Raw genomic sequence first — 13858 nt, 5'->3', positions numbered from 1 at the left:
CTGCTGGTAACAAGCTAAGCAATACCTTCCCAAAATGAGAAGTACATGTGCTTATGTGCTTATCCGCTCATTCAGCGCTCAATTAGGCTCGATCAGGCGAGATATAGAAAAGGTGGAAAGGGTCCAAATGGCTGTCCCTTCCTTTTTAGGGTGGGTCCTGCTGACTATCATAGGATTCCTCTTAAGAGTGGCCAGGGTCAGAGGAAAAACTTTCAATGCTTCTTAGTGTTCTCTCCAGAAGCAGGCATTTTCTGTGCCTGTAATTTCAGGTTTTTCCCAGCAGTCTCTGTTCTGCCTATGTAAATTAACAAAAGCAGTGCTTATTCCTCACTTGCTCTAATGTCCTTCCTGTCCACAAAGCTCTGCCTAAGTATGCTTTTTTTCTTTTTCAGGGAAATTCTAAATGGTTTCTCTGTCCACTCTGTGGCAGTAGAATGCTGATTATGATGCCATGTTTTGTTGAATCACCAAGGTACAACTACAGAGGAATATATGAGTCTGAAGGACATGGAACTCTTAGCTAACACATCACAATATGTGATGCTTGCCAACCAAGCACTACATTCTGGTGCGCTGATGATCAGAACATTCTGCTCCTAAAGGAAAGAAAATACCGCTTGATTGAAAATAAAGTCTCTGTTTATATTAACGCTCTCTCTCTCCCTATATCTATCTATCTATCTATCTATCTATCTATCTATCTATCTATCTATCTATCTATCTATCTATCTATCTATCTATCTATCTATCTATCTATCTATCTATCTATCTATCTATCTATCTATCTATCTATCTATCTATCTATCTATCTATCTATCTGTCTGTCTGTCTGTCTGTCTGTCTGTCTGTCTGTCTGTCTGTCTGTCTGTCTGTCTGTCCGTCCGTCCGTCCGTCCGTCCGTCCATCCATCCATCCATCCATCCATCCATCCATCCATCCATCCATCCATCCATCTATTTATCTATCTATCTATCTATCTATCTATCTATCTATCTATCTATCTATCTATCTATCTATCTATCTATCTATCTATCTATCTATCTATCTATCTATCTATCTATCTATCTATCTTTATATATGGATACATGCATACACCTACTCATAGATATGCCATGCATTTCTTTGGATTTGTTTCAACCTCTTGCCATTTATTTGAGAATCCCTACTTTTCAAGTGACTGCAAATGAAGTCATCTCTGGCACGTTTTGGCTGATGCAAGGTAACCAAAACACAAGACAACTTTTAATAAAAATCATTGGTTTCTTTGTTAACGTGCACTGTCAAACATGGGACTTTCACACGTCAGGTAAATATGATAACCAATTCACAACAGAAGCAGATGCAGATTGCTTATCAATGTCGTGATAGAACAGTTGTGATTTGAGTAGTAGAAGCGCCCCTGAATTGATACTTATTATATACAGCCTGTAAGATAGTCAAAAATGCATGCTAGGAGAGGAGATGCAAATATAAATGTATTAGAAAAATACATAAAGAGGAGTGATATGCTTTTATTCATGCAAGGCTAGAAAAAATCCCCATACTGTCGAAAGCATTCATACACCACCAAATGGAAATAAACAATTCTGACATTAAACGAAAAGGTGACGATGCATTTGTATCATCACCTTGAGAAGGATCATCTAGGAATTGAGCCCAAGCCTCAGCACTTAAAACCAGAAACACTCCACTAAAATAGGAGGCCTGTTGGTGCCAACAATTCTCAAAGTTAATGCTTGTTCTGGTTGAGCATTGAACCGAATGCAGGGCTCTTTTGAAAGTGAGGTTTGTGAATCAACAGATACATCCACATGCCAATTATGTTATTGTTTTTAAGAGAATTCACTTTCTTGGAACGAGACTGCATGAACCCATCTTCAGGGCCTGGACAATTTCATGCAAAACGGCAACTCTCAACATTGCAGCCAAGACAATATAACTAGTGTTTCTGCCCGGTTTCGAACGGGGGACCTTTCGCGTGTGAGGCGAACGTGATAACCACTACACTACAGAAACAGATACCTACAGGTGATTCTTCTGTGATGAAACTGCTCAAAACAGACTATTCCAAGGGCATCTGGTTTTAGATTTCTTTCATGCAACCTGCCCGACAGCCCTATCTGAACGCTTGTATATGCCTTGCAAGTTCAGCATTTTTGCAAAATGCTTAAAGAGAAATGTTTCCTATTTGCTCAGGCAGGGCAAGGTTAAAAGCATGAGACTCTAGCAAATAATCATCCACTACTGCAAAGAGAAAATTGATATTGGCTTTGAAATGCATACTTCAAAAGAGCACCAATGAAAGGGCTCGTCCGGGATTTGAACCCGGGACCTCTCACACCCAAAGCGAGAATCATACCCCTAGACCAACGAGCCGTTGAAAGACCCTCACCTCTGAAAAGGTAATACCAGCTCTAAGCCCGCAATGAAGATCATGCTGGGGTCTTTTTCATGCTTGGTCTGTGAATTCACAGGAAATTCAGTGTCAACTTACCCTTTCTCAAACGATAGCACTATCATTTGTAAGTGTCCCCTTTTATTTTTTCTCAGCATTGGACAAGTCTTACAGGAAGTCAGCAGTTATTTATATATTTCTGCATTGGCTAGAGCCTAAAGAGAAAGAATAAAAAGCTGTTCATAACAACATAAGAAACACATTTTGCCTTTTCTCTCAAATACTTATTCCCTTTGTGCAAATCGGAATGCCAAGGTGAATAGCTGGGCCACAGATTCTGGCTAATTATCTATCTCTTGAATGCAAGAAGCAATAAAAACTGCCTAATGCAGGACTAAAGCATTCCTTGCATAGCCTCTAACATCATAACATAACTGAGCTGCTGGTAACAAGCTAAGCAATTCCTTCCCAAAATGAGAAGTACATGTGCTTATGTGCTTATCCGCTCAATCAGCGCTCGATCAGGCTCGATCAGGCGAGATATAGGAAAGGTGGAAAGGGTCCAAATGGCTGTCCCTTCCTTTTTAGGGTGGGTCCTGCTGACTATCATAGGATTCCTCTTAAGAGTGGCCAGGGTCAGAGGAAAAACTTTCAATGCTTCTTAGTGTTCTCTCCAGAAGCAGGCATTTTCTGTGCCTTTAATTTCAGGCTTTTCCCAGCAGTCTCTGTTCTGCCTATGTAAATTAACAAAAGCAGTGCTTATTCCTCACTTGCTCTAATGTCCTTCCTGTCCACAAAGCTCTGCCTAAGTATGCTTTTTTCTTTTTCAGGGAAATTCTAAATGGTTTCTCTGTCCACTCTGTGGCAGTAGAATGCTGATTATGATGCCATGTTTTGTGGAATCACCAAGGTACACCTATAGAGGAATATATGAGTCTGAAGGACATGGAACTCTTAGCTAACACATCGCAATATGTGATGCTTGCCAACCAAGCACTACATTCTGGTGCGCTGATGATCAGAACATTCTGCTCCTAAAGGAAAGAAAATACCGCTTGATTGAAAATAAAGTCTCTGTTTATATTAACGCTCTCTCTCTCCCTATATCTATCTATCTATCTATCTATCTATCTATCTATCTATCTATATCTCTATCTATCTATCTATCTATCTATCTATCTATCTATCTTTATATATGGATACATGCATACACCTACTCATAGATATGCCATGCATTTCTTTGGATTTGTTTCAACCTCTTGCCATTTATTTGAGAATCCCTACTTTTCAAGTGACTGCAAATGAAGTCATCTCTGGCACGTTTTGGCTGATGCAAGGTAACCAAAACACAAGACAACTTTTAATAAAAATCATTGGTTTCTTTGTTAACGTGCACTGTCAAACATGGGACTTTCACACGTCAGGTAAATATGATAACCAATACACAACAGAAGCAGATGCAGATTGCTTATCAATGTCATGATAGAACAGTTGTGATTTGAGTAGTAGAAGCGCCCCTGAATTGATACTTATTATATACAGCCTGTAAGATAGTCAAAAATGCATGCTAGGAGAGGAGATGCAAATATAAATGTATTAGAAAAATACATAAAGAGGAGTGATATGCTTTTATTCATGCAAGGCTAGAAAAAATCCCCATACTGTCGAAAGCATTCATACACCACCAAATGGAAATAAACAATTCTGACATTAAACGAAAAGGTGACGATGCATTTGTATCATCACCTTGAGAAGGATCATCTAGGAATTGAGCCCAAGCCTCAGCACTTAAAACCAGAAACACTCCACTAAAATAGGAGGCCTGTTGGTGCCAACAATTCTCAAAGTTAATGCTTGTTCTGGTTGAGCATTGAACCGAATGCAGGGCTCTTTTGAAAGTGAGGTTTGTGAATCAACAGATACATCCACATGCCAATTATGTTATTGTTTTTAAGAGAATTCACTTTCTTGGAACGAGACTGCATGAACCCATCTTCAGGGCCTGGACAATTTCATGCAAAACGGCAACTCTCAACATTGCAGCCAAGACAATATAACTAGTGTTTCTGCCCGGTTTCGAACCGGGGACCTTTCGCGTGTGAGGCGAACGTGATAACCACTACACTACAGAAACAGATACCTACAGGTGATTCTTCTGTGATGAAACTGCTCAAAACAGACTATTCCAAGGGCATCTGGTTTTAGATTTCTTTCATGCAACCTGCCCGACAGCCCTATCTGAACGCTTGTATATGCCTTGCAAGTTCAGCATTTTTGCAAAATGCTTAAAGAGAAATGTTTCCTATTTGCTCAGGCAGGGCAAGGTTAAAAGCATGAGACTCTAGCAAATAATCATCCACTACTGCAAAGAGAAAATTGATATTGGCTTTGAAATGCATACTTCAAAAGAGCACCAATGAAAGGGCTCGTCCGGGATTTGAACCCGGGACTTCTCGCACCCAAAGCGAGAATCATACCCCTAGACCAACGAGCCGTTGAAAGACCCTCACCTCTGAAAAGGTAATACCAGCTCTAAGCCCGCAATGAAGATCATGCTGGGGTCTTTTTCATGCTTGGTCTGTGAATTCACAGGAAATTCAGTGTCAACTTACCCTTTCTCAAACGATAGCACTATCATTTGTAAGTGTCCCCTTTTATTTTTTCTCAGCATTGGACAAGTCTTACAGGAAGTCAGCAGTTATTTATATATTTCTGCATTGGCTAGAGCCTAAAGAGAAAGAATAAAAAGCTGTTCATAACAACATAAGAAACACATTTTGCCTTTTCTCTCAAATACTTATTCCCTTTGTGCAAATCGGAATGCCAAGGTGAATAGCTGGGCCACAGATTCTGGCTAATTATCTATCTCTTGAATGCAAGAAGCAATAAAAACTGCCAAATGCAGGACTAAAGCACTCCTTGCATAGCCTCTAACATCATAACATAACTGAGCTGCTGGTAACAAGCTAAGCAATACCTTCCCAAAATGAGAAGTACATGTGCTTATGTGCTTATCCGCTCATTCAGCGCTCAATTAGGCTCGATCAGGCGAGATATAGAAAAGGTGGAAAGGGTCCAAATGGCTGTCCCTTCCTTTTTAGGGTGGGTCCTGCTGACTATCATAGGATTCCTCTTAAGAGTGGCCAGGGTCAGAGGAAAAACTTTCAATGCTTCTTAGTGTTCTCTCCAGAAGCAGGCATTTTCTGTGCCTGTAATTTCAGGTTTTTCCCAGCAGTCTCTGTTCTGCCTATGTAAATTAACAAAAGCAGTGCTTATTCCTCACTTGCTCTAATGTCCTTCCTGTCCACAAAGCTCTGCCTAAGTATGCTTTTTTTCTTTTTCAGGGAAATTCTAAATGGTTTCTCTGTCCACTCTGTGGCAGTAGAATGCTGATTATGATGCCATGTTTTGTTGAATCACCAAGGTACAACTACAGAGGAATATATGAGTCTGAAGGACATGGAACTCTTAGCTAACACATCACAATATGTGATGCTTGCCAACCAAGCACTACATTCTGGTGCGCTGATGATCAGAACATTCTGCTCCTAAAGGAAAGAAAATACCGCTTGATTGAAAATAAAGTCTCTGTTTATATTAACGCTCTCTCTCTCCCTATATCTATCTATCTATCTATCTATCTATCTATCTATCTATCTATCTATCTATCTATCTATCTATCTATCTATCTATCTATCTATCTATCTATCTATCTATCTATCTATCTATCTATCTATCTATCTATCTATCTATCTATCTATCTATCTATCTGTCTGTCTGTCTGTCTGTCTGTCTGTCTGTCTGTCTGTCTGTCTGTCTGTCTGTCTGTCCGTCCGTCCGTCCGTCCGTCCGTCCATCCATCCATCCATCCATCCATCCATCCATCCATCCATCCATCCATCCATCTATTTATCTATCTATCTATCTATCTATCTATCTATCTATCTATCTATCTATCTATCTATCTATCTATCTATCTATCTATCTATCTATCTATCTATCTATCTATCTTTATATATGGATACATGCATACACCTACTCATAGATATGCCATGCATTTCTTTGGATTTGTTTCAACCTCTTGCCATTTATTTGAGAATCCCTACTTTTCAAGTGACTGCAAATGAAGTCATCTCTGGCACGTTTTGGCTGATGCAAGGTAACCAAAACACAAGACAACTTTTAATAAAAATCATTGGTTTCTTTGTTAACGTGCACTGTCAAACATGGGACTTTCACACGTCAGGTAAATATGATAACCAATTCACAACAGAAGCAGATGCAGATTGCTTATCAATGTCGTGATAGAACAGTTGTGATTTGAGTAGTAGAAGCGCCCCTGAATTGATACTTATTATATACAGCCTGTAAGATAGTCAAAAATGCATGCTAGGAGAGGAGATGCAAATATAAATGTATTAGAAAAATACATAAAGAGGAGTGATATGCTTTTATTCATGCAAGGCTAGAAAAAATCCCCATACTGTCGAAAGCATTCATACACCACCAAATGGAAATAAACAATTCTGACATTAAACGAAAAGGTGACGATGCATTTGTATCATCACCTTGAGAAGGATCATCTAGGAATTGAGCCCAAGCCTCAGCACTTAAAACCAGAAACACTCCACTAAAATAGGAGGCCTGTTGGTGCCAACAATTCTCAAAGTTAATGCTTGTTCTGGTTGAGCATTGAACCGAATGCAGGGCTCTTTTGAAAGTGAGGTTTGTGAATCAACAGATACATCCACATGCCAATTATGTTATTGTTTTTAAGAGAATTCACTTTCTTGGAACGAGACTGCATGAACCCATCTTCAGGGCCTGGACAATTTCATGCAAAACGGCAACTCTCAACATTGCAGCCAAGACAATATAACTAGTGTTTCTGCCCGGTTTCGAACGGGGGACCTTTCGCGTGTGAGGCGAACGTGATAACCACTACACTACAGAAACAGATACCTACAGGTGATTCTTCTGTGATGAAACTGCTCAAAACAGACTATTCCAAGGGCATCTGGTTTTAGATTTCTTTCATGCAACCTGCCCGACAGCCCTATCTGAACGCTTGTATATGCCTTGCAAGTTCAGCATTTTTGCAAAATGCTTAAAGAGAAATGTTTCCTATTTGCTCAGGCAGGGCAAGGTTAAAAGCATGAGACTCTAGCAAATAATCATCCACTACTGCAAAGAGAAAATTGATATTGGCTTTGAAATGCATACTTCAAAAGAGCACCAATGAAAGGGCTCGTCCGGGATTTGAACCCGGGACCTCTCACACCCAAAGCGAGAATCATACCCCTAGACCAACGAGCCGTTGAAAGACCCTCACCTCTGAAAAGGTAATACCAGCTCTAAGCCCGCAATGAAGATCATGCTGGGGTCTTTTTCATGCTTGGTCTGTGAATTCACAGGAAATTCAGTGTCAACTTACCCTTTCTCAAACGATAGCACTATCATTTGTAAGTGTCCCCTTTTATTTTTTCTCAGCATTGGACAAGTCTTACAGGAAGTCAGCAGTTATTTATATATTTCTGCATTGGCTAGAGCCTAAAGAGAAAGAATAAAAAGCTGTTCATAACAACATAAGAAACACATTTTGCCTTTTCTCTCAAATACTTATTCCCTTTGTGCAAATCGGAATGCCAAGGTGAATAGCTGGGCCACAGATTCTGGCTAATTATCTATCTCTTGAATGCAAGAAGCAATAAAAACTGCCTAATGCAGGACTAAAGCATTCCTTGCATAGCCTCTAACATCATAACATAACTGAGCTGCTGGTAACAAGCTAAGCAATTCCTTCCCAAAATGAGAAGTACATGTGCTTATGTGCTTATCCGCTCAATCAGCGCTCGATCAGGCTCGATCAGGCGAGATATAGGAAAGGTGGAAAGGGTCCAAATGGCTGTCCCTTCCTTTTTAGGGTGGGTCCTGCTGACTATCATAGGATTCCTCTTAAGAGTGGCCAGGGTCAGAGGAAAAACTTTCAATGCTTCTTAGTGTTCTCTCCAGAAGCAGGCATTTTCTGTGCCTTTAATTTCAGGCTTTTCCCAGCAGTCTCTGTTCTGCCTATGTAAATTAACAAAAGCAGTGCTTATTCCTCACTTGCTCTAATGTCCTTCCTGTCCACAAAGCTCTGCCTAAGTATGCTTTTTTCTTTTTCAGGGAAATTCTAAATGGTTTCTCTGTCCACTCTGTGGCAGTAGAATGCTGATTATGATGCCATGTTTTGTGGAATCACCAAGGTACACCTATAGAGGAATATATGAGTCTGAAGGACATGGAACTCTTAGCTAACACATCACAATATGTGATGCTTGCCAACCAAGCACTACATTCTGGTGCGCTGATGATCAGAACATTCTGCTCCTAAAGGAAAGAAAATACCGCTTGATTGAAAATAAAGTCTCTGTTTATATTAACGCTCTCTCTCTCCCTATATCTATCTATCTATCTATCTATCTATCTATCTATCTATCTATCTATATCTCTATCTATCTATCTATCTATCTATCTATCTATCTATCTTTATATATGGATACATGCATACACCTACTCATAGATATGCCATGCATTTCTTTGGATTTGTTTCAACCTCTTGCCATTTATTTGAGAATCCCTACTTTTCAAGTGACTGCAAATGAAGTCATCTCTGGCACGTTTTGGCTGATGCAAGGTAACCAAAACACAAGACAACTTTTAATAAAAATCATTGGTTTCTTTGTTAACGTGCACTGTCAAACATGGGACTTTCACACGTCAGGTAAATATGATAACCAATACACAACAGAAGCAGATGCAGATTGCTTATCAATGTCATGATAGAACAGTTGTGATTTGAGTAGTAGAAGCGCCCCTGAATTGATACTTATTATATACAGCCTGTAAGATAGTCAAAAATGCATGCTAGGAGAGGAGATGCAAATATAAATGTATTAGAAAAATACATAAAGAGGAGTGATATGCTTTTATTCATGCAAGGCTAGAAAAAATCCCCATACTGTCGAAAGCATTCATACACCACCAAATGGAAATAAACAATTCTGACATTAAACGAAAAGGTGACGATGCATTTGTATCATCACCTTGAGAAGGATCATCTAGGAATTGAGCCCAAGCCTCAGCACTTAAAACCAGAAACACTCCACTAAAATAGGAGGCCTGTTGGTGCCAACAATTCTCAAAGTTAATGCTTGTTCTGGTTGAGCATTGAACCGAATGCAGGGCTCTTTTGAAAGTGAGGTTTGTGAATCAACAGATACATCCACATGCCAATTATGTTATTGTTTTTAAGAGAATTCACTTTCTTGGAACGAGACTGCATGAACCCATCTTCAGGGCCTGGACAATTTCATGCAAAACGGCAACTCTCAACATTGCAGCCAAGACAATATAACTAGTGTTTCTGCCCGGTTTCGAACCGGGGACCTTTCGCGTGTGAGGCGAACGTGATAACCACTACACTACAGAAACAGATACCTACAGGTGATTCTTCTGTGATGAAACTGCTCAAAACAGACTATTCCAAGGGCATCTGGTTTTAGATTTCTTTCATGCAACCTGCCCGACAGCCCTATCTGAACGCTTGTATATGCCTTGCAAGTTCAGCATTTTTGCAAAATGCTTAAAGAGAAATGTTTCCTATTTGCTCAGGCAGGGCAAGGTTAAAAGCATGAGACTCTAGCAAATAATCATCCACTACTGCAAAGAGAAAATTGATATTGGCTTTGAAATGCATACTTCAAAAGAGCACCAATGAAAGGGCTCGTCCGGGATTTGAACCCGGGACTTCTCGCACCCAAAGCGAGAATCATACCCCTAGACCAACGAGCCGTTGAAAGACCCTCACCTCTGAAAAGGTAATACCAGCTCTAAGCCCGCAATGAAGATCATGCTGGGGTCTTTTTCATGCTTGGTCTGTGAATTCACAGGAAATTCAGTGTCAACTTACCCTTTCTCAAACGATAGCACTATCATTTGTAAGTGTCCCCTTTTATTTTTTCTCAGCATTGGACAAGTCTTACAGGAAGTCAGCAGTTATTTATATATTTCTGCATTGGCTAGAGCCTAAAGAGAAAGAATAAAAAGCTGTTCATAACAACATAAGAAACACATTTTGCCTTTTCTCTCAAATACTTATTCCCTTTGTGCAAATCGGAATGCCAAGGTGAATAGCTGGGCCACAGATTCTGGCTAATTATCTATCTCTTGAATGCAAGAAGCAATAAAAACTGCCTAATGCAGGACTAAAGCATTCCTTGCATAGCCTCTAACATCATAACATAACTGAGCTGCTGGTAACAAGCTAAGCAATGCCTTCCCAAAATGAGAAGTACATGTGCTTATGTGCTTATCCGCTCAATCAGCGCTCGATCAGGCTCGATCAGGCGAGATATAGGAAAGGTGGAAAGGGTCCAAATGGCTGTCCCTTCCTTTTTAGGGTGGGTCCTGCTGACTATCATAGGATTCCTCTTAAGAGTGGCCAGGGTCAGAGGAAAAACTTTCAATGCTTCTTAGTGTTCTCTCCAGAAGCAGGCATTTTCTGTGCCTTTAATTTCAGGCTTTTCCCAGCAGTCTCTGTTCTGCCTATGTAAATTAACAAAAGCAGTGCTTATTCCTCACTTGCTCTAATGTCCTTCCTGTCCACAAAGCTCTGCCTAAGTATGCTTTTTTTCTTTTTCAGGGAAATTCTAAATGGTTTCTCTGTCCACTCTGTGGCAGTAGAATACTGATTATGATGCCATGTTTTGTGGAATCACCAAGGTACAACTACAGAGGAATATATGAGTCTGAAGGACATGGAACTCTTAGCTAACACATCACAATATGTGATGCTTGCCAACCAAGCACTACATTCTGGTGCGCTGATGATCAGAACATTCTGCTCCTAAAGGAAAGAAAATACCGCTTGATTGAAAATAAAGTCTCTGTTTATATTAACGCTCTCTCTCTCCCTATATCTATCTATCTATCTATCTATCTATCTATCTATCTATCTATCTATCTATCTATCTATCTATCTATCTATCTATCTATCTATCTATCTATCTATCTATCTCTCTATCTATCTATCTTTATATATGGATACATGCATACACCTACTCATAGATATGCCATGCATTTCTTTGGATTTGTTTCAACCTCTTGCCATTTATTTGAGAATCCCTACTTTTCAAGTGACTGCAAATGAAGTCATCTCTGGCACGTTTTGGCTGATGCAAGGTAACCAAAACACAAGACAACTTTTAATAAAAATCATTGGTTTCTTTGTTAACGTGCACTGTCAAACATGGGACTTTCACACGTCAGGTAAATATGATAACCAATACACAACAGAAGCAGATGCAGATTGCTTATCAATGTCGTGATAGAACAGTTGTGATTTGAGTAGTAGAAGCGCCCCTGAATTGATACTTATTATATACAGCCTGTAAGATAGTCAAAAATGCATGCTAGGAGAGGAGATGCAAATATAAATGTATTAGAAAAATACATAAAGAGGAGTGATATGCTTTTATTCATGCAAGGCTAGAAAAAATCCCCATACTGTCGAAAGCATTCATACACCACCAAATGGAAATAAACAATTCTGACATTAAACGAAAAGGTGACGGTGCATTTGTATCATCACCTTGAGAAGGATCATCTAGGAATTGAGCCCAAGCCTCAGCACTTAAAACCAGAAACACTCCACTAAAATAGGAGGCCTGTTGGTGCCAACAATTCTCAAAGTTAATGCTTGTTCTGGTTGAGCATTGAACCGAATGCAGGGCTCTTTTGAAAGTGAGGTTTGTGAATCAACAGATACATCCACATGCCAATTATGTTATTGTTTTTAAGAGAATTCACTTTCTTGGAACGAGACTGCATGAACCCATCTTCAGGGCCTGGACAATTTCATGCAAAACGGCAACTCTCAACATTGCAGCCAAGACAATATAACTAGTGTTTCTGCCCGGTTTCGAACCGGGGACCTTTCGCGTGTGAGGCGAACGTGATAACCACTACACTACAGAAACAGATACCTACAGGTGATTCTTCTGTGATGAAACTGCTCAAAACAGACTATTCCAAGGGCATCTGGTTTTAGATTTCTTTCATGCAACCTGCCCGACAGCCCTATCTGAACGCTTGTATATGCCTTGCAAGTTCAGCATTTTTGCAAATTGCTTAAAGAGAAATGTTTCCTATTTGCTCAGGCAGGGCAAGGTTAAAAGCATGAGACTCTAGCAAATAATCATCCACTACTGCAAAGAGAAAATTGATATTGGCTTTGAAATGCATACTTCAAAAGAGCACCAACGAAAGGGCTCGTCCGGGATTTGAACCCGGGACCTCTCGCACCCAAAGCGAGAATCATACCCCTAGACCAACGAGCCGTTGAAAGACCCTCACCTCTGAAAAGGTAATACCAGCTCTAAGCCCGCAATGAAGATCATGCTGGGGTCTTTTTCATGCTTGGTCTGTGAATTCACAGGAAATTCAGTGTCAACTTACCCTTTCTCAAACGATAGCACTATCATTTGTAAGTGTCCCCTTTTATTTTTTCTCAGCATTGGACAAGTCTTACAGGAAGTCAGCAGTTATTTATATATTTCTGCATTGGCTAGAGCCTAAAGAGAAAGAATAAAAAGCTGTTCATAACAACATAAGAAACACATTTTGCCTTTTCTCTCAAATACTTATTCCCTTTGTGCAAATCGGAATGCCAAGGTGAATAGCTGGGCCACAGATTCTGGCTAATTATCTATCTCTTGAATGCAAGAAGCAATAAAAACTGCCTAATGCAGGACTAAAGCATTCCTTGCATAGCCTCTAACATCATAACATAACTGAGCTGCTGGTAACAAGCTAAGCAATGCCTTCCCAAAATGAGAAGTACATGTGCTTATGTGCTTATCCGCTCAATCAGCGCTCGATCAGGCTCGATCAGGCGAGATATAGGAAAGGTGGAAAGGGTCCAAATGGCTGTCCCTTCCTTTTTAGGGTGGGTCCTGCTGACTATCATAGGATTCCTCTTAAGAGTGGCCAGGGTCAGAGGAAAAACTTTCAATGCTTCTTAGTGTTCTCTCCAGAAGCAGGCATTTTCTGTGCCTTTAATTTCAGGCTTTTCCCAGCAGTCTCTGTTCTGCCTATGTAAATTAACAAAAGCAGTGCTTATTCCTCACTTGCTCTAATGTCCTTCCTGTCCACAAAGCTCTGCCTAAGTATGCTTTTTTTTCTTTTTCAGGGACATTCTAAATGGTTTCTCTGTCCACTCTGTGGCAGTAGAATGCTGATTATGATGCCATGTTTTGTGGAATCACCAAGGTACAACTACAGAGGAATATATGAGTCTGAAGGACATGGAACTCTTAGCTAACACATCACAATATGTGATGCTTGCCAACCAAGCACTACATTCTGGTGCGCTGATGATCAGAACATTCTGCTCCTAAAGGAAAGAAAATACCGCTTGATTGA

The 13858-nt window shown here is 40.0% G+C and overlaps 10 non-coding genes across 10 annotated transcripts; all 10 read right to left on the bottom strand.

The window, feature by feature from the left end:
* Positions 1-1943: 1943 nt before the first annotated feature.
* On the bottom strand, positions 1944-2016 carry TRNAV-CAC (transfer RNA valine (anticodon CAC)). Its single transcript has one exon. It is a non-coding gene; the product is annotated as a tRNA-Val (tRNA).
* Positions 2017-2304: 288 nt separating this feature from the next.
* Positions 2305-2376, bottom strand: TRNAP-UGG (transfer RNA proline (anticodon UGG)). The gene has a single exon. It is a non-coding gene; the product is annotated as a tRNA-Pro (tRNA).
* A 2080-nt stretch (positions 2377-4456) lies between these two features.
* On the bottom strand, positions 4457-4529 carry TRNAV-CAC (transfer RNA valine (anticodon CAC)). The gene has a single exon. It is a non-coding gene; the product is annotated as a tRNA-Val (tRNA).
* Positions 4530-4817: 288 nt separating this feature from the next.
* Positions 4818-4889, bottom strand: TRNAP-UGG (transfer RNA proline (anticodon UGG)). Its single transcript has one exon. It is a non-coding gene; the product is annotated as a tRNA-Pro (tRNA).
* A 2389-nt stretch (positions 4890-7278) lies between these two features.
* TRNAV-CAC (transfer RNA valine (anticodon CAC)) lies at positions 7279-7351 on the bottom strand. Its single transcript has one exon. It is a non-coding gene; the product is annotated as a tRNA-Val (tRNA).
* A 288-nt stretch (positions 7352-7639) lies between these two features.
* Positions 7640-7711, bottom strand: TRNAP-UGG (transfer RNA proline (anticodon UGG)). Its single transcript has one exon. It is a non-coding gene; the product is annotated as a tRNA-Pro (tRNA).
* Positions 7712-9795: 2084 nt separating this feature from the next.
* Positions 9796-9868, bottom strand: TRNAV-CAC (transfer RNA valine (anticodon CAC)). Its single transcript has one exon. It is a non-coding gene; the product is annotated as a tRNA-Val (tRNA).
* A 288-nt stretch (positions 9869-10156) lies between these two features.
* TRNAP-UGG (transfer RNA proline (anticodon UGG)) lies at positions 10157-10228 on the bottom strand. The gene has a single exon. It is a non-coding gene; the product is annotated as a tRNA-Pro (tRNA).
* Positions 10229-12341: 2113 nt separating this feature from the next.
* Positions 12342-12414, bottom strand: TRNAV-CAC (transfer RNA valine (anticodon CAC)). Its single transcript has one exon. It is a non-coding gene; the product is annotated as a tRNA-Val (tRNA).
* Positions 12415-12702: 288 nt separating this feature from the next.
* On the bottom strand, positions 12703-12774 carry TRNAP-UGG (transfer RNA proline (anticodon UGG)). Its single transcript has one exon. It is a non-coding gene; the product is annotated as a tRNA-Pro (tRNA).
* Positions 12775-13858: the final 1084 nt, after the last annotated feature.

This window comes from Lissotriton helveticus, chromosome 8, assembly GCF_964261635.1.
Source record: "Lissotriton helveticus chromosome 8, aLisHel1.1, whole genome shotgun sequence".
Taxonomy (NCBI): domain Eukaryota; kingdom Metazoa; phylum Chordata; class Amphibia; order Caudata; family Salamandridae; genus Lissotriton; species Lissotriton helveticus.
This window is presented reverse-complemented; position numbering and strand designations above follow the sequence as displayed.